We start from the raw sequence: 26,857 nt of genomic DNA on the forward strand, positions 1-26,857 counted from the left end.
ATTCAACTTCAATCAATGCAGCCAAACAATTTTCCCACATGGTCTACGCCCAGGAATGAGCAAAGATGGTTAGCTTGTGAGGGTAGAAGCAAAATGGAGCCAGCAGTCAGGTTTCTCTCACCGTCATAATTTTTGCAAAGGTGGTTTTACCACTACTCTCTAGTTTACATGGAGTTGATGGTGACAAGCTGTAGCCTGGCAGGGGTAGGGGGCAGCTGCAAACTGTGTTCCTCCTTAACACTCGGCGTTGTGGAGGCGGCTGTCCAGCTCCAATCCTGGATCCGTTATGTGGCCTCCACCGAGATGATTGGCCTCTCTCAGCCTCAGTTTCTCCCTCCTCAAGAAAACGAGGGTGATAACAATAGCACCTTCCTGGGGTGCAGGTGAGCATGAGGGAGGCAGCAGAGGCAAAACTCCATGCAGAATCAGCAGTCAATTCCAGAGATGGTGGTGGCAGGAGGGGTCCCATCCTCACTCTGTGCTGTGTGGCCCTGGGCTCCTGAGGCCCCTCTGGACTTTGTTTCCTCCTGATGTATCAAACACAGACTCAGGATCCCGACACCAGCTCCCAAGCGCGTCCGGGGAGAAAGCAGGAGTGAGGCAACCCTGCGACCCAGAGCATGTGAGGTTGTGCTGGGGGAGGGCCTGGGTGCCCTCCCTCTCTGTATTCATGGAGACACTGTGGCTGGGTGAATAAGGGCCCCCAAAGGTATCAGTTCCTAATCCCTGGAACCTGTGTATGTTACCTTATACAGCAAAGTCTTTGCAGATGTGATTACATTAAGGATTTTAAGGTGAGAGAGGACCCTGGATCATCCAGGTGGGCCCTAAATCACTTGTATCCTTATGACGCAGGTAGAGAGTGGCTGGCACACACACAGCAGAGAAGGCGATGTGGAGATGAGGCAGAGATCGGGGCTATGCAGCCAAGAGCACCAACAGCTGCAGAATCCAGAGGAAGCAGGAAAGAGGCAGGCTCTACGCTAGACCCCCAGGAGTGAGCGGAGTTCTGCCAACCCCTTGATTTCAGCCCAGTGATACTGATTGCAGGCTTCTGGCCTCTGAAACCATGAGAGAAGACTTGTCTGTTGCTTTAAGCCACCAACTTTGTGGTGACTTGTTATAGCAGCCACAGGACCTAATACAGACACACACTGTTCCCAGGAAAAACCCCAGCCACCCCCAGGCCACACACACACACACACATCCCCCAAGGCCTGGCCAGAAGAAAGAAGCCCTGCCCTGTGGCCCCCCCACCACACACAGACAGATCCCCTCTGTCCTTTGTAGGCTTGGCGTGCCCCACGGAATACCCAAGCCTGACCGAGGGAAACTGAGGAGCTGGGCCAGGCCTTGGGGCTGCTGCCCTCCTGAGGCAGGTCCACCAGCCTCAACCCTAGCAGTCTCCCCCTGGGTCCCACTGACCCCGGACTCTAAACAGCCCGTAGCTGTGGCTGCCTGGAGAACCTGGCGATGGTGGGTGCAGGCTCCTCCCCTACCCTGGCTTTGTCCCTCCGTCAGTCTTGCTGACTCACAGATGCTTCTGTTCATTCTAGAGCAATTAACTGCATATCTCTTTTAGATATTGCAATTATCATTGCCTTTTCTCATATCTCTTTCTGATTTGTTCCTGGTGTCCTTGGACAATAGCATCTTAGTTTCGATGTAATTTACAATGATTGTGGCCTTGTGGATTACGCATTTGATACTACACTTGATCTTAGCCAGAAGCCCGAGAAGCAACGGGTTAGGCATTTAAATCCTGGCATAACAAGCCCTTCTCTCCCTGTATCTTACAAAGATTCTTTTACATTTTCTTCTAGTTCCCTATTTTTACCTTTGACATTTAGAACTTTACTTTCTCTAGAGTCCTGCTTTGTATGTGAGGTTAAGTAAAGATCCATTATTTTCTTTTTTTTTTTTTTTTTTTTTTGAGATGGAGTCTGGCTCTGTTGCCCAGGCTGGAGTGCAGTGGCCAGATCTCAGCTCACTGCAAGCCCCGCCTCCCGGGTTCACGCCATTCTCCTGCCTCAGCCTCCCGAGTAGCTGAGAGTACAGGCGCCCGCCACCTCACCCGGCTAATTTTTTTTGTATTTTAGAAGAGACGGGGTTTCACCGTGTTCGCCAGGATGGTCTCGATCTCCTGACCTCGTGATCCACCCGTCTCGGCCTCCCAAAGTGCTGGGATTACAGGCTTGAGCCACCGTGCCCGGCCCATTATTTTCCCACTAAGTTAGAGATCCAGTCTTCTACACCAGGTGTTCCCAACCCCCAGGCTGTGGACCAGTACCAGTTCGTGGCCTGTAAGGACCTGGGCCGCACAGCAGGAGGTGAGTGGCAGGCGAGTGGGCACTCCCGCCTGAGCTCCGCCTCCTGTCAAATCAGATTCTCATAGGAGCACAAACCCTATTGTGAACTTCACATGTGAGGGATCTAGGTTGAGTGCTCCTTTTGAGAATCGAATGCCTTCATCCTGAAGCCATCCTCCACCCCCCAGCAGTCGTGGAAAAAATTGTCCTCCATGAAATCAGTCCCTGGTGCCAAAAAGGTTGGGGACTACTGTTCTATACCATTGCTTAAAAGACTCACTCCTGGCCAAGTGCGGTGGCATGTCTACAATCCCAGCACTTGGGGAGGCTGAGGCAGGCGGATCACGAGGCCAGGAGTTCCAGACCAGCCTGGCCAAGATGGTGAAACACCGTCTCTACTAAAAATACAAAAAGTAGCCGGGTGTGGTGGCGGGCACCTATAATCCCACCTACTCAGGAAGCTGAGGCAGGAGAATCGCTTGAACCTGGGAGGTGGAGGTTGCAGTGAACTGAGATCACGCCACTGCACTCTAGCCTGGGTGACGGAGCAAGACTCGGTCAGAAAAAAATAAAATAAAATAACTCTTTGGCTAGGCATGGTGGCTCATGTGTGTAATCCCAGCACTTTGGGAGGCCCAGGTGGGCGGATCACCTGAGGTCAGGAGTTCAAGACCACCTGGCAAACATGGTGAAACCCTGTCCCTACTAAAAATACAAAATTAGCTGGGCATGGTGGTGGATGCCTGGAATCCCAGATACTTGGGAGACTGAGGCAGGAGAATCGCTTGAACCTGGGAGGCAGAGGTTGCAGTGAGCCGAGATCGCACCATTGCACTCCAGCCTCGGCAACGAGAGCGAAACTCAGTCTCAAAAAAAAAAAAAACAAAAAAAAGACTCACTCCTTGTGCATGGGGGAGTATATGATATTCTCACAAAGCTCGCCCTGCTCCGGCCCCACCCCACTCTGTGGGTTGCTTACTCCTGTTCCCAAAAGCTGCTCCTCTGAGGACACTTCCTCGTGTGTCTTCACATCTGGGATTCCACGTTTTCAGTTGGCTTAGCTGTTTGTGGCTGTAGTCTTTCCTTTCATTTTCAGAGTATTTACTGAGCTCCTCAAAGACCCTGAGTGCATATTGATAGGGAAGACTTTGACTTTGGATTTGTAGATGACTTGGGCAATGTTGTCCGGATTCTACTGACCCACCAGGAGCAGGGTGGGCACCACAGCCCTCTGGGTATGCAGCTGGCCTTGCGGGGGTAAGCCCCCACCAGCAAAGTGAGTCTGGGGCAGCGGTAGGGTATTGGGGCACCTGCACCCCTGAACCATCTCCCTGAGTGAGAACATGCATCTCCAGGATGCCTTCACCACCAGGAGCTAACCAGGTGGTCTTGAGACTGGTGAGCTCCGTGGACCAAATGGAATCCAGGCTCCGAGCCTATCCCTGGCAATCCTCTTGCCTTTTGGTTCACGGTGGGAAGCAACACCTTATGTCATGCTGTGACTGCAGCCCAAGGCAGGAAAGCACCCGCCTGTCTTAGGACCCCATGGGTAGCCCCCAACTTCACCAGCCCCTTTCCTGTGATGTCCCCATACATCTCTTTGGCCAGAGTCCTGTCACAGCCCAGTCCTGCAGTGTGGAGCTGGGAGGGGACCCCGGGAGGGCTTTAGAGGGGATGAGTCCTCCTGTCCACCCCAAAAGCCTGGTCACAGTGGGGGCAGCAGCAGGTGCGGTCCAGCTCTGCTCATCTCCCAGCTAGAGCGGGAGGGAGGCACCACAGGCTCCGCTAGTCCTGAGGAATGAGCGTCCTCTGTCCTCCCAAGGCACAGCCAGGCCAGCTGATGTGCACTGCCCAGGGGCCGGGGTGGGAGCCAACAAACTCCCCCTAACCAGCCACTGTCCAGTGGGAAGCCCTGGCCAGACCATGCTCAGATGCAGGCAGCGGCTCCCCACAGACACAGGGCTCCAAGTAGCCGCACTCCAGAGCCTCTCCAGGACTTTGAAGAGTTTCCCAAAGTCTAGGGAGAGAAGGAGCACCAGAGCCTCCTTAGTCACAGCCTCAGGGTCCAATGCACCCCCTTCTGTGGCCAACCCCACCTACCCTGTCACCTGAGACTCAGAAGGAGGGCCGCAGAGCCACCTGGACCTGAGCTTCAATTCTCTTAAGGCTCCACCAGGGTGACCCTTCAGCGGGGGATCCAGAATGGGGGCTGTATGTGAATGAAGTTCAATCACTGAAGCTCACAAGCAATGGAGGCTGGATCTGAAGCTCTCAATCATTGGGGGCTGCATGTGAAGCTGACAAGCAATGGGGGCTGCATCTGAAGCTCTCAGTCAGTGGGGGCTGCATCTGAGACTCAATCAGTTGGGGTTGCTCTGGGGCTCTCAATCAATGAGGCTGCCTCTGAGGTTCTCAGTCTATGGGGGCTGCATCTGAGACTCAATTAATGGGGGCTGCATTTGAGACTTTCAATCAATAGAGGCTGCATCTGAGACTCAATCAATGCGGGCTGCCTCTGAGACTCTCCATCAATGGGGGCTGCATCTAAGTCTCTCAGTCAATAGGAGCTGCATCTGAGACTCTCAATCAGTGGGCACTGCACCTAAGACTCTCAGTCAATGGAGGGGCTGCAGCTAAGACTCTCAATCAATAGGGGCTGCATCTGAGACTCAGTCAATGAGGGCTGCATCTGAGAGTTAATCAACAGGGGTTGTGTCTGAGACTCAATCAATGGGAGCTGCCTCTGAGACTCTCAGTCAGTGGAGGCTGCGTGTAAGCTCTCAATCAATGGAGGCTGCATGTGAAGTTCTCAATAAATGGAGGGGTGTATCTGAGACTCTCAAGCAATGGGGGGTGCGTCTGAGACTCAACCAATGGGGGGTACATCTGAGATTCTCAATCAATGGGGGCTGCTCTGGGGCTCTCAATCAATGGGGCTGCCTCTCTCAGGCTCTCAGTCTATGGGGGCTGCATCTGAGACTCAATCACTGGGGGCTGCCTCTGAGACTCTCCATCAATAGGGGCTGCATCTAAGTCTCTCAGTCAATGGGGGGCTGCATCTAAGACTCTCAAACAATAGGAGCTGCATCTGAGACTCAATCAATGGGAGCTGCATTTGAGAATCAAACAATAGGAGCTGCATCTGAGACTCAATCAATGGGAGCTGCATTTGAGACTCAAGAGAGGCTGCATCTGAAAGTCAATCAATGGTGGTTGCATCTGAGAATCAATGTGAGCTGCCTCTGAGACTCTCAGTCAATGGGGGCTGCATGTGAAGCTCTCAGTGGAGGCTGCATCTGAGGATCTCAATCCATGGAGGCTGCATCTGGGGCCATCAATCAATGAAGGTTGATTCTGAAGCTCTCAGTCAACCCAGGCTGCATCTGACGCTCTCACTCAGTGGGGGCTGCATGTGAGCCACTCCATCAATGGGGGCTGCTCTGGGGCTCTGAATCAATGGGGCTGCATCTGGGGCTCTCAGTCTATGGGGGCTGCATCTGAGACTCAATCAATGGGGGCTGCCTCTGAGAGTCACTGGGGGTTGTGTCTGAGAATCAGCGAGGACTCTTCCTCTGAGACACTCGATCAATGGGGGCTGTATCTGAGACTTTCAGCCAAAAGGGGCTGCATCTGGGACTCTCTATCAACGGGGCTGCCTCTGGGGCTCTCAGTCTATGGGGGCTGCATCTGCGAGTCAATCAACAGGGGTTGCATCTGAGACTCAATCAATGGAAGCTGCGTCTGAGACTCTCAGTCAGTGGGGACTGCGTGTGAAGCTCTCAATCAGTGGAGGCTGCATCTGAGACTCTTATCAGTGGAGACATCTAAGACTCAATCAAAGCTGTGTGGGAGTGCACGGCAAAGTCTGGCCTTTGGTGCCCTCTGGTGGGCATTGCGTGCCCTGCTGACCAGTCTGAGGACAGAGATGAGGAAAACAAATCAGGGTAGTGGGGGGCTGCCCAGGGTTTTTCCCACCAACACGGATAACAGGGTGACCCTGAAGAAGTCACTCTCTTCTCTTAGCCTTGGTTTCCTAATCTGCGACGATGGTGACAGATACATTCCATTTCAACAGGCTGCCAGGGTCTAGGCGCAGCTGCTCATGCCTGTAATATCCGGTGCATTTTGGGAGACCGAGCGGGAAGGATCACTTGAGCCCAGGAGTTTAAGACCAGTCTGGGCAAGATAGTGAGACCCCCATCGCTACCAATAAAATGAAATAAAAATTAACTGGGTGTGGTGGTGTGTGCTTGTGGGCCCAGGTCCTCTCGAGGCTGAGGTGGGAGGATCACTTGGGCCAGGGAGGCCAAGGCTGCAGTGAGCCATGATTGTGCCAGCACACTCCAGCCTGGGTGACAGAGTAAGACCCTATCTTTAAAACACAAACAAAAAAACTGCCAGGGATGAGATAGTTCAGACAAGATTGTGCAAGTCCACAGCCCTGGCAGTTCCTTCCTGTGTCTCCTAGAGGGGCTGAGTTCCAGAATAAGAGGGTTTCACCGTCCTACCCACTCCCTCCATCCTGCGTCTGGCTGCCAGGGGATGTTCCTAAGCCCTTCAGGTTCCTGCTGGCCATAGGACAGTCCCCGAGTGCTCTGGCCTGGCTCTCCAGGACGGGGATCCCTGCCTGCCCCTTCCCCAGCATCAGCTGTGCTGACACCTTCTGTCCCCACACACACCACTACCGTGACCACCTCCTGGCCTTTGCCCCTGCTGACCCCCTTGGTCACTCCCTCCTGCTGTCCCCTTGCCCTCTGACAAATTCCTATCCTCCTTGTAACCCCAGTGTGGGTGGGCATCTTCTCCTCCTCTTAGAACCTTCCTGGATCCCACTCCTCACTCCCACCCCGCCCCAGCCTCCCCTGTCCCCAGCCCCACCCCAGGTCTCCCCTCTCCACAGCGCCGCCCCAGCCTGCAGTCCACTCACATCTTGTCCTGTGAGACCCTGGGTGTCTCACGTCCCACACGGCTTTAATTTTTATCTTTCCTACATGTCGTTCTCCCTCATCGAACTAGAGATCCCCTGACCTTGGTTTTCTTCCAGGCCCAGGAGATACCTTGCCTGTGTTGGGAGGGGTACAAGTGTGTTGAAACTTCTGTCCGACGGAGGCGGCACATCAGCAGGCAGCAGCCAGGGAGCCCAGGGATGCCTCTGCCTCCTCCCCCACACCTGCTTCTGGGCAGCCAGCGTTCATCCCTCGGAGGCCATGGGCCTGCGGACTGGGTTCAGGTGAGCCGTGCTGCAGGTGCTCCCCACACCTCGCGGGGCCGGCAGGAGAGGGCTATCAGCCAGCACTCCCGGTGCCCACCCTGGGTCCGGGTGGGCCAGAACTTATTGTTCAGAAGAAAACCAAGGCTCTTCTTTCCAGAATCCACTTTGAAGGGTTTCCTCTTCTCCCGGGACTGCAGCTCACAGGGACCTTCCTTCAGTTGTTTAATTTACTCTTATAGCAAAAAGAACATTGATTCAAGACAATCCCTATCAGAATCTCAGCTGGCTTCTTTGTAGGAATTAAGCTGATCTTAAAATTCATGTGGAAACTCAAGGAACCCAGACAACCAAAAAAATCTTGAAAAAGAGCAAATGGCCAGGCGCGGTGGCTCAAGCCTGTAATCCCAGCACTTTGGGAGGCCAAGACGGGTGGATCACGAGGTCAGGAGATCGAGACCATCCTGGCTAACACGGTGAAACCCTGTCTCTACTAAAAAAGTACAAAAAACTAGCCAGGCGAGGTGGCAGGCATCTGTGGTCCCAGCTACTTGGGAGGCTGAGGCAGGAGAATGGCGTGAACCCGGGAGGCGGAGCTTGCTGTGAGCTGAGATCCGGCCACTGCACTCCAGCCTGGGCAACAGAGCGAGACTCCGTCTCAAAAAAAAAAAAAAGAAAAGAAAAAGAGCAAAGATTGGAAGATGCACACTTTCTGATTTCAAAATTTACTGCAAAACTACAGTAGTCAAGCCTGTATGTGCTTGTATACAGATAGATATATAGACCAATATAATAGAACTGAGAGTCCAGAAAGAAACTCACATTTGGGGGTCAATTGATTTTGATGAGAGTGCCTTGGCTCTCATCAAAATCAACTGACCCCCAAATGTGGGGGTGAAGTGGGGGAAGAACAGTCTTTTCTTCAGCTGGGATCGCGGATAGCCACCTGCAGAAGAACGAAGTTGGAGCTCTACTTCACATCATATACAAAAAGTAAATGAAAATGTACAAGACCAGGCCGGGTGCAGTGGCTCACACCTGCAATTCCAGCACTTTGGGAGGCCGAGGTGGGCGGATCACGAGGTCGGGAGATTGAGACCATCCTGGCTAACATGGTGAAACCCCATCTCTACTAAAAATACAAAAAATTAGCCAGGCATGGTGGTGGGCACCTGTAGTCCCAGCTACTTCAGAGGCTAAGGCAGGAGAATGGCATGAACCCGGGAGGCAGAGATTGCAGTGAGCCAAGATCGAGCCACTGCACTCCAGCCTGGACGACAAAGCAAGACTCTGTCTCAAAAAAAAAAAAAAGAAAGAAAATGTACAAGACCCTTTCAGTTTAAAGATTATAATCTCAAATCCACATAATTAACCTTTAATCCACATTTTAACCAATCTTTGATTGTAACTCATCTTTTAAATTAAAGAATCTTTAAATAATCATGATAACTAGTCTTTAAACATGTCCAGTTTTGGTGTGGTATCAAAGAAGAATAGTCACAACTATCTAAAAACGGTATTGAATTACTCATCCCTTTTCCAACAGCATGTCTGGGAGCGGCGGGATATTCCTTACACACTTCAGCCAAAACAATGTATCACAACAGACTCATGCAGAAGCAGATATGAGAATCTACCTGTCTCCTGTCAAGCCAGACATTAAAGATATTGACAAAAATGAAAAATAATGTCACCCTTATTGTCAACTTTCTTGTTGTGGTTTCAGAACATACTTATTTTTCATTTAAAATAATTACTAATGTTAACATGCTATGTGCTTGTCATTCTTTTAAAATAAATATTATTTCTAAATAAATATTCTTTGTTTTGTTTTGTTTTTTTTTGAGACGGAGTCTCGCTCTGTCGCCCAGGCTGGAGTGCAGTGGCCGGATCTCAGCTCACTGCAAGCTCCGCCTCCCGGGTTCACGCCATTCTCCTGCCTCAGCCTCCCGAGTAGCTGGGACTACAGGCACCCGCCACCTCACCTGGCTAAGTTTTTGTAGTTTTAGTAGAGACGGGGTTTCACTGGGTTAGCCAGGATGGTCTCGATCTTCTGACCTCGTGATCCGCCCGTCTCGGCCTCCCAAAGTGCTGGGATTACAGGCGTGAGCCACCGCGCCTGGCCAATATTCTTTTAAACAAAAATTTATTTTCAAATGTATCTATTTATACAGTCATGTGTTGCTTAACAACAGGGATACGTTTTGAGACGTGTCATTAGGCAATTTCGTGGTAGTGTGAACATCATGATGAAGACCTAGATGAGGCAGCCTGCTACACACCTGTACAATGGGGGACTGTACGGAATATTGTAGGCAATTGTGACACAATGGTAAGTATTAATATTTGTGGATCTAGGCCAGGCGCGATGGCTCATGCCTGTAATCCCAGAACTTTGGGAGGCCAAGGCAGGTGGATCACCTGAGGTCAGGAGTTCAAGACCATCCTGGCCAACATGGTGAAACCCCATCTCTACTAAAAATACAAAAATTAGCCAGGCATGGCGGTAGTCACCTGTAGTCCCAGCTACTTGGGAGGCTGAGGCAGGAGAATCACTTGAACCCGGGAGGTGGAGATTAGCTGAGATCGCACCACTGCACTCCAGCCTGGGTGACAGAGCCAGACCTGTCTAAAAAAACAAAACAAACAAAAATGCATTTGTGTATCTAAACAGATACAAACATAGACAAGGTACAGTAAAAGTATGGTATAAAAAATAAAAATGTCACACAGCTTTAGGGCACTTACCATGAATGGAGCTTGCAGGACTGGAAGTGGCTCTGGGTGAGTCACCAGTGGGTGGTGAGTGGATGTGAAGGCCTAGGACATTACTGGCCACTAATGTAAACTTTGTGAACATTGACAGGCCACATTAAGTTCATAAAAAATAATTTTATTTCTTTGATAATAAATTAGCCTTAGCTTACTGTAATGGTTTAACTTTATATACATTTTACTTTTTAAAAAACATTTGGGCTCTTGTAATAACACTTAGCTTAAAACACAAATACATTGTACGCCTGTATAAAAATATTTTCTTTCTTTTTTTCTTTTGTTTTTTTGAGACGGAGTTTCACTCTTGTTGCCCAGGCTGGAGTGCAATGGCACAATCTCGGCTCACCGCAACTTCTGCCTCCCGGGTTCAAGCGATTCTCCTGCTTCAGCCTCCCGAGTAGCTGAGATTACAAGCATGTACCACCATTCCTGACTAATTTTGTATTTTTAGTGGAGATGGAGTTTCTCCCTGTTGGTCAGGTTGGTCTCGAACTCCCAACCTCAGGTGATCCACCCACCTCGGCCTCCCAAAGTGCTGGGATTACAGGTGTGAGCCACTGCACCCAGCCATATATTTTTTCTTTATATCCTTATTCTGTAAACTGCATACTGGTTTCTGGGTTTTTTGTTTGTTTGTTTGTTTGTTTTTGAGATGGAGTCTCTCTCTGTCGCCTAGGCCGGAATGCAGTGGCACAATCTCGGCTCACTACAACCTTCGCCTCCTGGGTTCAAGCGATTCTCCTACTTCAGCCTCCCAAGTAGCTGGGATTACAGGCACGTGCAACCACATCAGGCTAATTTTTGTATTTTTAGTACAGATGGGGTTTCACCATGTTGGCCAGGCTGGTCTCGAACTCCTGACCTCAGGTGATCCGCCACCTCGGCCTCCCAAAGTGCTGGGATTATAGGTGTGAGCCACCACACCTGGCCATATACTTATTTTATTTTATTATTTTATTTTATTTTATTTTATTATTTTATTTTTACTTTTTAAACTTGTTTTACCCAAAACTAAGACACAAGCACACACATTAGCCTAGGCCTACTCAGGGTAGAGTGCCTTCCGCCTCCACATCTTGGCCCCCTAGGAGGCCTTCGGGGCAATGGCAGGCATGGGCTGTCATCTCCTATGATAACGCCTTCTTCTGGATGCCTCCTGAAGGACCTGCTGTTAAAACAAGGCTGTTTTAAGTAAAAATTTTTTTAAATAAGTAGGAGTGCACACTAAAATAATGATCAAACATATAGTAAAGTAAATCCATAAACCATATAATTGTTTATTATGATTACACACTGTGCACAGTTGCATGTGCTAAACTTTGACGTGACTGATGGTGCAGTAGGTTTGTCTACACCAGCACACCACACACACGAGCACAGCACGTTGCACTCGGATGAGCGTCAGGGCGACAGGCATTTTCCCTCCGTTTCCATCTCACCCCCCGCCCCCCCCGCCCCCCTGCCCCCCTGCCCCCCTGCCCCCCTGCGCCCACCGCGCATGCTCGCAGGGCCTCTCCGCAGAGACCACAGCATGCGTGGAAGCGTCCGCTGGCATTCGGCTCACTGTCCACCTGGTGGCACCTTTGCCCAGGTAAGGCCCTAGAGAGCAGAACTGAGGCTTCCCCTTGGAAGAGAGGTGAAAGTCTGACCAAGTAGCTGGGATTACAGGCGCGCCCCACCACACCCGGCTGATTTTTGTATTTTTAGTAGAGACAGGGTTTCGCCATGTTGGCCGGGCTGATCTCGAACTCCTGACCTCAGGTGATCCGCCTGCCTTGGTCTCCCAAAGTGCTGAGATTACAGGCGTGAGCCACCGCGCCCGGCCCTGACCGAGTGTTCTTTAAAATAAATAAATAAATAAATAAATAAATAAATAAATAAATAAATAAATAAATAAAAGTTATTGAAAGACCGAAGATGGAGGCAGGGAATGGGGTGACAATGATGATCACAGTCCCTGGGAGCCCCCGTTACTCGCTGGGCGCTGTTAAGTGGCTTCGTGGCAGCCTCACACATAGCCTTCACAACCACTAGGGACAACGGCTTCTCATTGCTTGCTCCAACCCACAGTAAGAAACACGTGGGTACTTACAATACATGCCCACAAATACACAGGCAATCACATTTCCCCTGCACGCCCTGGCCCCTTCCCACACCTTCTCTTCCATTCTACTTAGGATTGCCAGATTTAGCAATACAAATACGGGACAGCTGTTAAATTTGAATTTCAGGAAAATACCTTTTTTTTTTTTTCAGTATGTGTCCACCCCATAGAATATTTGGGACATACATACTTTAAAAAAGGTATTTGTTACTTATCTGAAATGCAGGTATCACTGGGTATCCTGTATTTCACCTGGAAACCCTAGTTCTACTCCACTTTTTTTTTAAACTGCTGGCTGTAACCCCCTAACCCAACGTTACAACCTTCGGTGAGTCCCAGCGCCCCCTTCCGTAGACCAGGAGACCTGGAGTATCCCATTCCACAGGGGAAGCCACAGTTGGGAGGAATTCAGACCCTCCTTCCAAGGCCCACAGGTGAGCGGATTCGGATGAGCATCTCAAGGGCGTGTGGACGCCACCAGAAGAGGTTTAAAGATGTTTAAAGATGACTTCTGCAGGCCAGGTGCACTGGCTCACACCTGTAATCCCAGCACTTCGGGAGGCTGAGGCGGGAGGATCACTTGGGGTCAGGAGTTTGAGACCACCTGGCCAACATGGTGAAACCCCGTCTCTACTACAAAAATTAGCCGAGTGTGGCGCCGGACACCTGTAGTCCTAGCTACTCAGGGGGCTGAGGCAGGAGAATCGCTTGAACCCAGGAGGCAGAGGCTGCAATGAGCCAAAAAAAAAAAAAGAAAGGAAGAAAGAAAGAAAGACTTCTGTGCAGATAAATGACTAGTGGCCATTACTTTGGTTTTAAAACATATATATTTAATGTATTAAAGTTCTACATTTAAAAACCTAGTTTTTCCTTAAGTGTTGAAGATCAACTTAAAAATCTGACCATGCTGTGTATAAATCCAGTCAATTCTAACAATCGTTTACAGGAGGGCTTGTGGTTTACATTCAGTCTCATTTACAAGCTCGTTTAAATGAGAACTCCTAAACCTTTTAAATTTTATATTTAATTGCTTCAAATACTGCAATTGAATAACAAACAAAATATTCCCTAGGTCTTTGGTCCTTAAACATTAGGCAAATTCCTTTTACTAAATTCCTTTCAGTTTCAAACTGAAATATCATAAGACTAAATTAAAATAATTAGGCATTGCAAATCCATGTCCCTTTCCAGGTGGGTTTCGTTCCCTGTGGGTCAGAGTCACTGACTGGGACCCAGGCCTGGAGTTCAGGACCGCCACCAGATGGCTTTTTCATGACAAAAAGGGATAAGTTTTAGATTCTCCATAAAGCCAATAGGGGACCAGGTGTGGTGGCTCAAGCCTGTAATCCCAGCACTTTGGGAGGACAAGGCAGGAGGATCACTGGACCCCAGGAGTTCAAGACCAGCATGGGCAATGTAGCAAAACCCCATCTCTACCAAAAGAAAAAAAAATTAAAAATTAGCTGGATGTGGTGGTGTATGCCTGTAGACTCAGCTACTTGGGAGGCTACAGTAGGAGGATCGCTTGAGCCTGGAAGTTAGAGGCTGCAGTGAGCCGTGATCACACCACTGCACTCCAGCCTGGGAGTGAGACTCTGTCTCAAAAAACAAAACAAAACCCTGCTTAAGGCTCCTCCACACAGTGAAACCTTCCTGACACGCCCTGCCTGCCCCACAAAGTAATCCTTCCCTTCTCCCCCACCAGAGGGATTCCGGATCTTGTGCTCTGGATCCCTTTGCCAATGTGGTAAAGACTATAGAGCCCTTTCCAAGGTACCATTTATACAGCATAACATAAAATACATAAGATTACAAATGAAGCCAAATATACTGAAAATATTACCAAGTGTTTTTAGAACAGTGACTGGGTGATATAATGATCTTTATTGTTATTAGGCAGGTCTATGGCTGATCTAGTAGCTGCTATGGGTCCAAATGGTGAGCCTCACTGACGCTTCTAGATCTGTTACAACTGAAATGCAACAGGACAATGTCTGTGATGGTGACAAACTCAGGGACCCTGCTAATACTACTCTGGTTTGTTGCCTATGTTCGTAATTAAAGAAAATGCTAGATTTCAGGTAGAAATCAGTGAGACTAAGGATACAAGTTTCCCCTGCATTCATGGAACCCCTGAATTCTGTCAACAGACCCCAGGACAGGAAACTCTGCAGCATTTCCATGCCGTCTGTGTGCTCTGTTCTTCTCTGGGTACTCCGCCTCTCCCTGGACGACGGTGGACATGCTCTTGTTCAGAATGACAGCAGGACCGGGCATGGGTGGCTCACGCCTGGAATCCCAATACTTTGGGACATTGAGGCAGGTGGATCACTTGAAATCAGGAATTCGAGACCAGCCTGGCCAACATGGTGAAACGCCGTCTCTACTAAAAATATAAAAATTAGCCAGGCATGGTGGCAGGCGCCTGTAATCCCAGCTACTCAGGAGGCTGAGGCAGGAGAATCGCTTGAACCCTGGAGGCGGAGGTTGCATTGAGCTGAGATTTCACTGCACTCTAGCCTGAACGACAGAGTGAGATTCCATCTCAAAAAAAAAGAAAAGAGAAGAGAAGAGAAAAAAGAAAAGAAAAGGAAAGGAAAGGAAGAAAGGAAAAGAAAAGAAAAGAAAAGAAAAGAAAAGAAAAGAAAAGAAAAGAAAAGAAAAGAAAAGAAAAGAAAAGAAAAGAAGGCAAACAATGTTTGCAAAGGGCTTAAGCCAGTATAGGCCAGGTACTGTGAGAGGCCTTTCATATGCATTATTTTCTCCAGTCCTCCCAGCAACTATTAGCTTGGCGCAAAAGTAATTGCGGTTTTTGGCCAGGCATGGTGGCTCACACCTGTAATCCCAGGACTTTGGGAGGCTGAGGCAGGCGGATCACTTGAGGTCAGGAGTTCGAGACCAGCCTGGCCAACATGGTGAAACTCTATCTCTACTAAAAATACAAAAATTAGCCGGGCATGGTGGCACATGTCTGTAATCCCAGCTACTGGGGAGGTTGAGGCAGGAGAATCACTTGAACCTGGGATTGCAGTGAACCGAGATCTCGCCACTATACTCCAGCCTGCGACACAGAGTGAGACCCTGTCTCAAAAAATAAATAAATAAAGCAAACAAAAACAATGGCAAAAAACCACGATTACTTTTGCACCAACCTAATACTAGGCTTTGGATGTAGGTTTGTCTGACATTCTGGTCTGCTGCTTGTCAACACTAAGCCAGCATGTTTGCCCACGTGCCTGCTTCTCCCATTAGGCAGTAGCCCTTCAGTGGCAGGGAAGATCAGAGTCATCTTGGTGTGTGCAGCTAACACGGATGCCTGGCACAGAAGAGGCGCTTGCTTTCCACCTGTTGGCTGGTCACGAAGTGCAGGGTCCACACACGCCTACCCTCTTTAGAGCGCATCCACGCTGACCTCCAATCTCATGTCCTCTTTACTCACCTACTTCTGCTGCCACCTAACCAAACTTCTCGGCTTTCAGTATAAACAAATCCTTTCTAGAGAAATAAAGCATTCCTAGTTCACTTTTGAGAAAAGTGAGCCCCTCGGGGAACTGCAGTGCTGAGAAGTCTGGTGGGAAGGGCACATTCATGGGGCTTGATGACAGGGAGGGATTGGCTGGATCCACTTTGAGCACGGTCCAACCATCTTTATAGTTCATGACAACCAGCCTTTAAAATGCTTCGGGAATATCCGGATAGTGATCACCATCAGCGCACCGAGGACAGAGCGTAAGGGGGGCTTCTAAGAGGGGGTGTGATGTTCTGTTTTCTGATCTGGGTGCCAGCTCCCCAAAAGTGGTCGATGTATGAGTGGTCATGGGGCCACACTTAGGTACCCGTGGTTCTCTGTATTTCATATTTCAATACAAAGCTCCAAAAATTGCTTCAGAAGTCAGTTAAGCTTCTCTTCCTCCAGATTGCAAACTCATATGCCAAAAGTTCATTTCTCTGCAGGCCAAGATGGAGCAGCCTTTTATAAACAGGCTTCCTAGAGTTTTGCCCCAAAGTATTCCTGTATCCCGGCAGCAAGCACCCTGACGCCCACCCAGCAGTCTGTATCTGTGTCAACCAGCAGCTCTCGGCCTGGCCTCATCCAGGGCCTGAAGCCTATTACAGACTCCCCCCCACCCTCCAGCAGCACATGGGGTGCACAGCGAAGCTCCGCCCTGGACACACCCGGGTGCCGGGGGCCGGGGGAGGGGGCGGGAGGCAGGACGTAGGAGGCGAGTTGTCCAGGCCGGGCAGGACGAGGGAGTCCTGAATTGTAGACCTAAGGGGGAGAAGCACTGCCACCCTAATTAGCTCTTGATGGCTTCCAAAGCTCTTTTAAGTCCTTTTTTTTTTTTTTTTTTTTTAATCTCTCCAAGAACTCTGAGTGGTCAACAGGACAAGTAACATAATTCCCAGTTTACAGGTAAGGGCACTAAAGCCCACCCCAAACCGCTGGGGAGCAAGGCCAGGCCCAAACCCAGAGCTCAGAAAGGTGCGAGCAGCCGGGCCCTGGCCAACCACCTCTGGCCCCTTGGCAGGTCAGGCAGAGTGAGGGCGCGGGAGAGAGAGAAGACCTCTGTGCAAACCAGCGCAGCCAGACAGGGGTGAGGGCCCCTGCTGCCACCACGAAAGACAAAACTGAACCTCGATCTGACGCAGACTCCAGGAAATATGGGGCAGGTCCATGACCCTGTGAGAAGGGAATCAGTCAAATCCAAAATGTGGGACATGCTACGGGACAACTGACCCAGTTTCTTTAATGAGTCAATGGCATTAAACTAAGGAGGGGTGACAGTTCTAAATTAAAAGACACTTTCAAAGGACCTTAAGACGGCAGCGCATACCGTGAGCGGATCTTATTTAGATCCTGATTTAAGTAACTCAACTATAAAAAGACCTTTTTTTGGACAGAACAATTTAATTTAGTACTTGGTACATTTAATGTAGCACTTGGATATTCAAAGATATTAATCTTCAATTTACCATCAGGGCCCAGTGAGTTCTTTTTTTTTTTTTTTTTTTTCTGGAGATGGAGTTTCACTCTTGTTGCCCAGGCTGGAGTACAATGGCACAATCTTGGCTCACTGCAACATTTGCCTCCCAGATTCAAGCGATTCTCCTGCCTTAGCCTCCCAAGTAGCTGGGATTACAGGTGTGCACCACCACACTTGGCTAATTTTTTTGTATTTTTAGTAGAGATGGGGTTTCACCATACTGATCAGGCTGGTCTTGAACTCCTGACCTCAAGTGATCTGCCCGCCTCAGCCTCCCAAAGTGCTGGGATTATAGGTGTAAACCATCATGCCCAGCCTATTTTTATTTTTTTAGTTTACTTTTTGAGTAGTTCTAGCAATGTATAAGGATTGATAGTTTGTGAATTTTATTCTCTCTTAGAGACCTTTTACAGAACATAAACCCATTCTGTCTTGCAATTCCTACATGGATTGGTTCAAGCCTGTTGTAAATCTAAGATATATTTTGAAATCAGGGATCTTATTTTTCCTGTATCTTGAAATATTTTTCTATTTCATCCTCCTGAGAATTATTTCATCATCACTCATCAAGTATTTCCAGTTATGTTAAAAGAGACTAAAATAACAAGAAAATGGAAAGCTGATGGACTTGCCTAAAAAGCAGAATGAAATAAACCATCTCTGCCACAGCACCCTTCCGTTTTCTTACTACTATGCTCACAGTATTGCATCAACTTTCAAGAAGGTAGAAGAGAATTCTGGAGATGACAGGCTTTCCTTTGTTTCACTCTTGTTGAACAACACAATCGAGCATTCTGAAATTTTCATTTTCCACCCATAACAGCAAGGAGAAGAAAACTGACTGAGGGAGACATTCATAATTATAGAAGTGGGGGAAGGCCCAACAGTGGCTTATGCCTGTAATTCCAGCACTTTGGGAGGCTGAGGCGGGCAGATCACTTGAGGCCAGGAGTTTGAGACCAGCCTGGCCAACATGGCCAAACCCATCTCTACTTAAAATATAAAAATGAGCCAGGCATGATGGTGCATGCCTGTAGTCCCAGTTACTTGGTGCATGCCTGTAGTCGCAGTTACTTGGGAGGCTGAGGTGGGAGGATTGCTTGAACCTGGGAGGCAGAGGTTGCAGTGAGCCGAAATCGCACCACTGCACACCAGCCTAGGAGACAGAGTGAGACTCCATCTCAAAAAAAGTGGAAGAGGAAGAGGAAGAGGAGGTGGAGGAGGAGGGAGAGGAGGAGGGGGAGGAGGAGGGGGAGGAGGAGGGGGAAGAAGAAGGGGGAGGAAGAGGAGGAGGGGGAAGAGGAGGAGGGGGAAGAGGAGGAAGGGGGAGGAGGAGGAAGGGGGAGGAGGAGGAAGGGGGAGGAGGAGGAAGGGGGAGGAGGAGGAAGGGGGAGGAGGAGGAGGGAGAGGAGGAGGAAGGGGGAGGAGGGGGAGGAGGGGGAGGGGGAGAAGGGGGAGGAGAAGAAGGAGGAGGAGGAGGAGAAGAAGAAGAAGAAGGAGGAGGAGGAGGAGGAGGAAGAAGAAAAAGAAGAAGGCGGCGAAGGCGGCGGCCCAGGGCCATGGCTCAGGCCTATAATCCAGCACTTTGGGAGGCTGGAGTGGGCGGACTGCTTGAGCCTAGGAGTTCGAGATCAGCCTGGACAACATGAAAAAACTCCATCTCTATTTAAAAAAAAAAAAAAGAAGAAGAAAAGAAAAATCCAGGCATGGTGGCGCATGCCTGTGGTCCCAGATACTCAGGAGGCTGAGGTGGGAGGATTGCTTGAGCCTGGGAGGTAGAGGCTACATTGAGCTATCATCATACCACTGCACTCCAGCCTGGGTGACAGAGCAAGACCCTGTCTCTTTAAAAAAAAAAAAAAATAGAGGAGAAGGGACAGACAGCCACTCTGTCCCATTAGCCAGAAGCTAATGACGATGGTGAAATCAATTAAATGGGAGAAATTTCAGTGAGTATTCAGATGACCATATCCTAGACAAATTTTCTCAAATCTGTATTTCCAATGACACAAAAAATTTGCATTCAATTAACAGGCAGACTTCACTCAATATTTATAATAAGAACTTGGACCATTACATTTTTCTAAAAGGACGTATGCGTATGATGGTATCCTTTCACATTTTTTTGGTGTTTGTGAACAAAATGGGATACATTTCATAAGTGGACAAATGCCAGAGGCAGGTGTTTATACAAAGATACTGAGAGGAAAAAGATAATGCAAAATTTTAAATTAATTGAATTGATCATTCTAATGGGTGGTTACAGATCAAAAAATGAAAATGTTTTGCAATCACGGAACAAAAAAAAAATGACCACACTCTCCAACAAAATTGTGTCAACGATTTCAAAAAGTTCATCCAAATATCACATTTTGACAATATCAGTGCAAGAAGAAGGAAAAGTAATGTTAGTCTAGAAACCTCTAGAGGTGCAGTTGAAACCTGGAATTAGCATTTTTAAGGTGGATGAGTTCCAGGCTTATGCAAGGCAGGTGATAAGTGGCCAGTTGCATTCAAAGGATGCTACCAATGTACCTTCAAAATCGCAAACATGGAATAAAAAGTTGAGTTTGCTATGTCTTCATTCTGAAATGTCTAATGAAGTTGTATTTCACCATCCCTTTATTCTTCTGCAAATGACCAACAGGGACACCTCAGAGATATTGCAGGTTCTGTTCCAGACCACTGCAATAAAGCTAATACTGCAAGAAAGTGAGTCACAATTTCCCAGTGCATATAGAACTTATGCTTACATTATAGTATAGTCTATTTATAGTCTACTAAGAATGCACCATCCTGACCGACACAGTGAAACCCCGTCTCTACTAAAAATATACAAAATAAGCCGGGCGTGATGGCGGGCGCCTGTAGTCCCAGCTACTCAGGAGGCTGAGGCAGGAGCATGGCGTGAACCTGGGAGGCGGAGCTTGCAGTGAGCCAAGACCGCGCCACTGCACTCCAGCCTGGGTGACAGAGCGAGACTCAGTCTCAAAAAAAAAAAAAAAACAAACAAAAAAAAAAAAAAAGTATTGTCTAAAAAAAACAAAGCACATACCTTAATTTAAATATTTTTATTTCTGGCTGGATGCAGTGGCTCACACCTATAATCCCAGCATTTTGAGAGGCTGAGGCAGGAGGATCATCTATACACATATTAAATATATATATATATATATAAAATTGCTAAAAAAATGCTAACAATCACATGAGAGTTCAGTGAGTGGTAATCATTTTGCTGTTGGGGTCTTGATGGCTGCTGACTGATCAGAGTGGTGGCTGCTGAAGGTTGGGGTGGCCATGGCAATTTCTTAAAATAAGACAACAACGAGGCCGGGCGCGGTGGCTCATGCTTGTAATCCCAGCACTTTGGGAGGCCGAGGCAGGTGGATCACCTGAGGTCGGGAGTTCAAGACCAGCCTGACCAACATGGAGAAACCCCGTCTCTACTAAAAATACAAAATTAGCCGGGGTGGTGGCACATGCCTGTAATCCCAGCTACTCGGGAGGCTGAGGCAGGAGAATCGCTTGAACCCGGGAGGCGGAGGTTGCGGTGAGCCGAGATCGCGCCATTGCACTCCAGCCTGGGCAAAAAGAGTGAAACTCTGTCTCAAAAAAAAAAAAAAAAAAAGACAACAAGGAAGTTGACTGCATAAAGTGACTTTTCCTTTCACAAAAAAATTTCCCCATAGGATACAATGCTGTTTGATAGCATTTTATCCACAGTAGAACTTCTTTCAAAATTGGAGTCCAATATCTCATACCCTGCCACTGCTTTATCAACTAAATGTATGTAATATTCTAAATCCTTTGCACTCATTTCAATGTTCACAGCATCATCACTAAGAGTAGTTTCCATCTAACGAAACCACTCTCTTTGCTCATCCATAAGAAGCAACTCTTCATCTGTTAAAGTTTTCTCATGAGATCATAGCAATTCAGTCACGTCCTCAGGCTTCATTTCTAATTCTAGTTCTCTTGCTATTTCCACCACATCTACAGCTCTTTCCGCCACTGAAGTCTCAAACCCCTCAAAGTCATCCATGAGGTTGGAATCAACTTCTTCCAAACTTTAGTCAATCTTGGCTGGGCGCAGTGGCTCATGCCTATAATCTCAGCATTTTGGGAGGCCGAGGTAGGTGGATCACTTGAACTCAGGGGTTCAAGACCAGCCTGGCCAACATGGTGAAACCCCATCTCTACAAAAAATACAAAAATTAGCCAGGTGTGATGGCAGGTACCTGTAGCTACTTCGGATGCTGAGGTTGGAGAATCACTTGAGCCAGGAAGGGGGAGGTTGCAGTGAACCAAGATTGCACCATTGTACTCCAGTCTAGGCAATGGGAATGAAACCCTGTCTCAAACAAAACAAACCAACAAACCAAACTCCTGTCAATGTTTGTTGATATTTTGACTTCTTCCCATGAATCACAAATCTTCTTCATAGCATCCAGAATGGTGAATCCTTTCCAGAAGGTTTTCAGTTGACTTTGCCCAGATCTACCAGAGGAATCACTATCTATAGCCTTATGAAATGTATTTCTTAAATAACAAGACTTGCAAGTCAAAATTACTCTTTGCAGAGTGGATGTTATGTGAGGAGGCATGAAAACATTCATCCCCTTGTATATCTCCATCAGAGCTTTCAGGTGATCAGGTGCATTGTCTATGAGCAGTAATATTTTGAAATAAATATTTTTTTTTCTGAGCAGTAGGTCTTAACAATGGACTTAAAATATTCAGAAAACCATGCTGCAAACAGATGTGCTGTCATTTGGGCTTTGTTATTCTATTTATAAAGCAGAGGTAGAGTCAATTTAGCATATTCTTTTGTTTGTTTGTTTGTTTTAAGGTGGGAGTCTCACTCTGTCACCTAGGCTGGAGTGCAGTGGCACAATCTCGGCTCACTGCAACCTCCACCTCCCAGGTTCAAGCAATTCTTCTGCCTCAGCCTCCTGAATAGCTGGGACTACAGGCATACACCACCACACCTGGCTAATTCTTTTTGTATTTTTAGTAGAGACAAGGTTTTACCATATTGGCCAGGCTGGTCTCAAACTCCTGACCTTGTGATCCACCCACCTCAGCTTCCCAAAGTGCTAGGATTACAGGCATGAGCCACCTTGACCAGACTTTTTTTTGGCGGGGGTTGAGGGGGCAATAGGGGGCGATAGGGTCTTGCTCTGTCACCCAGGCTGTAATGCAGTGGCACAATCTCAGGTCACTGTGGCCTCTGCCCCCCAGGTTCAAGAAGTTCTCCCGCCTCAGCCTCCCGAGTAGCTGGAATTACAGGGGCACACCATCATGCCTGGCTAACTTTTGCATTTTTAGTAGAGATGGGGTTTCACTATGTTGGCCAGGCTAGTCTCGAACTCCTGATCTCAAGTGATCTGCCCACTTCGGCCTCCCAAAGTGCTGGGATTACAGGCATGAGCCACCACACCTAGCCAATTTAGCATATTCTTAAGTGTCCTAGGATTTTCTGAATGGTACACAAGCACTGGCTTCCATACAAAGTCACCAGCTGCATTAGCCACTAACAAGAGAGTCAGCCTGTCCTTTGAAGCTCTGAAGTCAGATGTTGACTTCTCCTCTCTAGCTGTGAAAGCCCTCTTTCTGTGAACCGACCTCTGGTGGCTTCCAACCTTTCTTCTGCAGCTCCCTCACCTCTCTCAGCCTTCACAGAATTGAAGAGAGTGAGGTCCCTGCTCTGGATTAGGCTTTGGCTTAAGGGAATGTTGTGTTTGGTTTGATCTATCCAGACTCCAACTCCCTCCATATCAGTAGTAAGGGTGTTGCACTTTCTCATTATCCATGTGTTCACCGGAGTAGCACTTTTAAATTTCCTTCAAGAACTATTCCTTTGTGTTCACAACTTGGCTGTCTGTCGCAAGAGACGTAGCTTTTGGCCTAAATTGGCTTAAGGAGGCCTGAGGAGTTGGAGAGAGATGGGGGAGTGACCGGTCCCAGGAGCAGTGAGAACACACATTTATCCTTTAAGTTCACTGTCTCAGAAGGACACGGTTTGTGGTGCCCCAAAACAATGACGATGGTAACATCACAAATCACCATAGCAGATATAATTCTAACGAAAAAGCTGGAAATACTGTAAGAATTAGCAAAATGTGACAAGAGAGACATGAAGCGAGCACACGTTGTTGGGGGAAAAAATGAGAGATTTGCTCACAAACCTTGAATTTGTTTAAAAAATTAAAACAATATCTGCAAAATGCAATTAAGTGAAATGCAATAAAATGAGTTTTGCCTGAATTTCTAAAATGACTTAAACATTGAAAATGTAAAGAGTCCTTTGGACCCACAGAGCCAGTGGTGATGGTGAGGGGAAGCAATTGCTGTCAATGCTATAAGGTGTAAAAGGGGCCCTTTAGTTACTAAGAAAATGATCTTGGCCGGGTGTAGTGGCTCACGCCCGTAATCCTAGCACTTTGGGAGGCTGAGGCAGGAGGATCCCTTGAGTGCAGGAGTATGAGACCAGCCTGGAACATAGGGAGGCCCTGTCTCTTAAAAAGGAGGAAAGAGTGCCGGGTATAGTGGCTCACGCCTGTAATCCCAGCACTTAGGGAGGCCGAGGCAGGTGGATCACGAGGTCAAGAGATCGAGACCATCCTGGCCAATATGGTGAAACTCTATCTCTACTAAAAATACAAAAATTAGCTGCGCATGGTGGCGAGCGCCTGTAGTCCCAGTTGAGGCAGGAGAATCACTTGAACCCAGGAGGCAGAGATTGCAGTGAGCCGAGATTGTGCCACTGCACTGCAATGTGGCAACAGAGTGAGACTCCATCAAAAGAAAGAAAGAGAGGGAAGGAGGGAGGGAGGGAGGGAGGGAGGGAGGAAGGAAGGAAGGAAGGAAGGAAGGAAGGAAGGAAGGAAGGAAGGAAGGAAAGAAGGAAGGAAGGAAGGAAAGAAGGATGGGAGGGAGGGAGGGAAAGGAAGGAAAGAAGGATGGGAGGGAGGGAGGGAAAGGAAGGAAAGAAGGAAGGAAGGAAGGAAGGAAGGAAGGAAGGAAGGAAGGAAGGAAGGAAGGAGAAGGAAGGAAAGGGAAGGAAGGAAGGAAGGAAGGAAGGAAGGAAGGAAGGAAGGAAGGAAGGAAGGAAGGAAATAAAGAGAAAATGACCTTCTTTGGGCTGGGCGTGGTGGCTCATGCCTGTAATCCTAGGACTTTGGGAGGCTGAGGTGGGAGGATTGTTTGACCTCAGGAGTTTGAAACCAGCCTGGGCAACATGGCAAAACCCTGTCTCTACTATAATACAAAAATTAGCCAAGCATAGTGGCAAGTACCTGTAGTCCTGCTACACAAGAGGCTGAGGTGGAAGGATTACTTAAGACTCAGAGGTAGAGGCTGCAATCAGCCATGATCATGCCACAGTGCTCCAGCCTCAGTGACCGAGTGAGATCCTGTCTTGAAAGAAAGAAACAGAGAGAGAAAGCAAGAGGAAGGAAAGAAGGGAGGGAGGGAGGGAGGGAAGGAAGGAAGGAAGGAAGGAAGGAAGGAAGGAAGGAAGGAGAAAGGAAGAAAGAAAGAGGGAGAGAGAAAGAAAGCAAAGAAAGAAAGAAGAGGAAAGGAAGAAAGAAAAGAAAGAGAAAGAGGAAGGGAGGGAGGCAAGGAAGGAAGGACAGAGGAAGGGATGGAGGGAGGGAAGGAAGGAAGGAAAAGAGAGAAAGAAAAGAAAAAGGAAGAAAGAAAAGAAAGAGAAAGAAAGAGGGAGGGAGGGAAGGAAGGAAGGACAGAGGGAGGGAGGGAAGGAAGGAAGGAAAAAGAAAGAAAGAAAGAAGAAAGAAAGGAAGAAAGAAAGGAAAGGAAGAAAGAAAAGAAAGAGAAAGAAAGAGGAAGGGAGGGAGGGAGGGAAGGAAGGAAGGAAAATAAAGAGAGAAAGAAACGAAAGAAAGAAGAAAGAAAGAAAGAAAAAGAGAAAAAAAGAGAAAAGAAAGAAAGAGAAAAGAAAGAAAGAAAAGAGAAAGAAAATAAATGACCCAGATACTTTGTTGAGATGCTGGGCAAAGCGAAGGTGGCTGCCAAGGCCGAGTGGGTGCTGTGAGTGCTGCTGTTTGCTCTGCTCCTGTGAATGTCGGACCTTTCCATAATACTTTTCTTCAGAAATGAGAGCAGGAGAATGCTCCAGCAATGCAGGTATCACTCTGCACAATTGGGAGTGCAAATGACATGCCCTAGTCAGGCCGTGGCATGAAACGTGTCCACCTCCACACTGGGAATAGCAGAAGCCCCAGCAGCCAGTCTATCCTGGCTGCCCCAGAGCCTGAGACGCAGTCCTAGCCCAGCAGGCGGTCCAGAGGGAGAGGAGCTCAGGCCCCCAGGGAGGCTCCAAGACAGGTCTTATCAACACCACTCAGTCAACCCGCCTTGGGGAGGTCAGTCTGAGGGCAGATGGAATCCCAGCTCCTGTCCACCAAGGCACAGGCCCTGATCTTAGGACGACTGCCGGTGGGGGGCTGTTCCCTCCCCAGCACAGCAGCTGACAAACAGGGATCCCAGCAGAAATGGCCAGAATCTTTGAAGTTAAAGCTCCAGCAGTGCCATGTTCTGGGGTACCTCCCTCCCCAGACAATGACAGCAGAAAAGTTTGTGAGAAACCAAGGCTGGCAGGTGCCCGAGAAGGCCAAGAGTTGATGCCACGGGAAGGCTGGGCAAGCCATGGAAGCCACTGCCTTCTCTGCCAGGCCACCACAGTGGTCCCCAGGGCCAGGCTTGATGACAGGCCCCTATCTGCCCTTACCCAGCTCCAGCTAGGGGGCCGGGCAGTCAGGCAACCCACCCAGGCCGGTCTCCTTCACAGCTCTGCCCAGAGTCTCTCCGAGATGTGCAGCTGCTTTCCAAGCTGAAACGTCTCCTGGTCCAGCGGGGCCCACTAGCACAACCAGCTCGTCCTGGTTTTAGCAGCGAAAGCCCTGTGTGCCCATCCTGGGGCCTACTTGCCCATCATTTAAATAACCAAAGGAGGCCGGGTGTGGTGGCTCACGCCTGTAATCCCAGCACTTTGGGAGGCCGAGGCAGGTGGGTCACTTGAGGACAGGAGTTGAGACCAGCCTGGGCAACATGGTGCAACCCCGTCTCTACTAAAAATACAAAAATTAGCTGGGTGTGGTGCTGCGCGCCTGTAATCCCAGCTATTTGGGAGACTGAGGGACCAGAATCTCGTAAACCCAGGAGACAAAGGTTGCAGTGAGCCGAGATCGCACCACTGCATTCCAGCCTGGGCGACAGAGTGAGACCCTGTCTCAAATAAATAAATAAATAAATAACCAAGGGAGGCTGACCTAAGCAATTCTTCCCAACGTCTTTCCCGCCTTTCCTGATCACTTTTGAAAACTGCCGGAAAATTCTCTACCTTAAGAAAGACGGGAAAATCTATCTACACACTTGCCCTGCCCCACACATACCCACATACAGAGGGAGCCTCTCTGAAGGCTTCTCAGGCTTTTGACTGTGACCCCACTAT

General features: G+C 48.5%; 1 long non-coding RNA gene across 3 annotated transcripts in view; it reads right to left on the reverse strand.

Annotated features, from left to right (window-relative positions):
- Positions 1-7,225: 7,225 nt before the first annotated feature.
- LOC140710144 (uncharacterized) overlaps positions 7,226-26,857 on the reverse strand; it is a 45,916-nt gene continuing 26,284 nt past the window's right edge. The window contains exon 4 of one of the 3 annotated variants that reach the window (XR_012091093.1): positions 7,226-11,461. This is a non-coding gene — a long non-coding RNA (uncharacterized lncRNA). Of the gene's footprint in view, positions 11,462-11,793; positions 14,784-26,857 lie in introns of those variants that run through there. The other 2 variants (XR_012091095.1, XR_012091094.1) reach the window with 2 other exon arrangements.

This window comes from Chlorocebus sabaeus, chromosome 24 (assembly GCF_047675955.1).
Source record: "Chlorocebus sabaeus isolate Y175 chromosome 24, mChlSab1.0.hap1, whole genome shotgun sequence".
Lineage (NCBI taxonomy): Eukaryota > Metazoa > Chordata > Mammalia > Primates > Cercopithecidae > Chlorocebus > Chlorocebus sabaeus.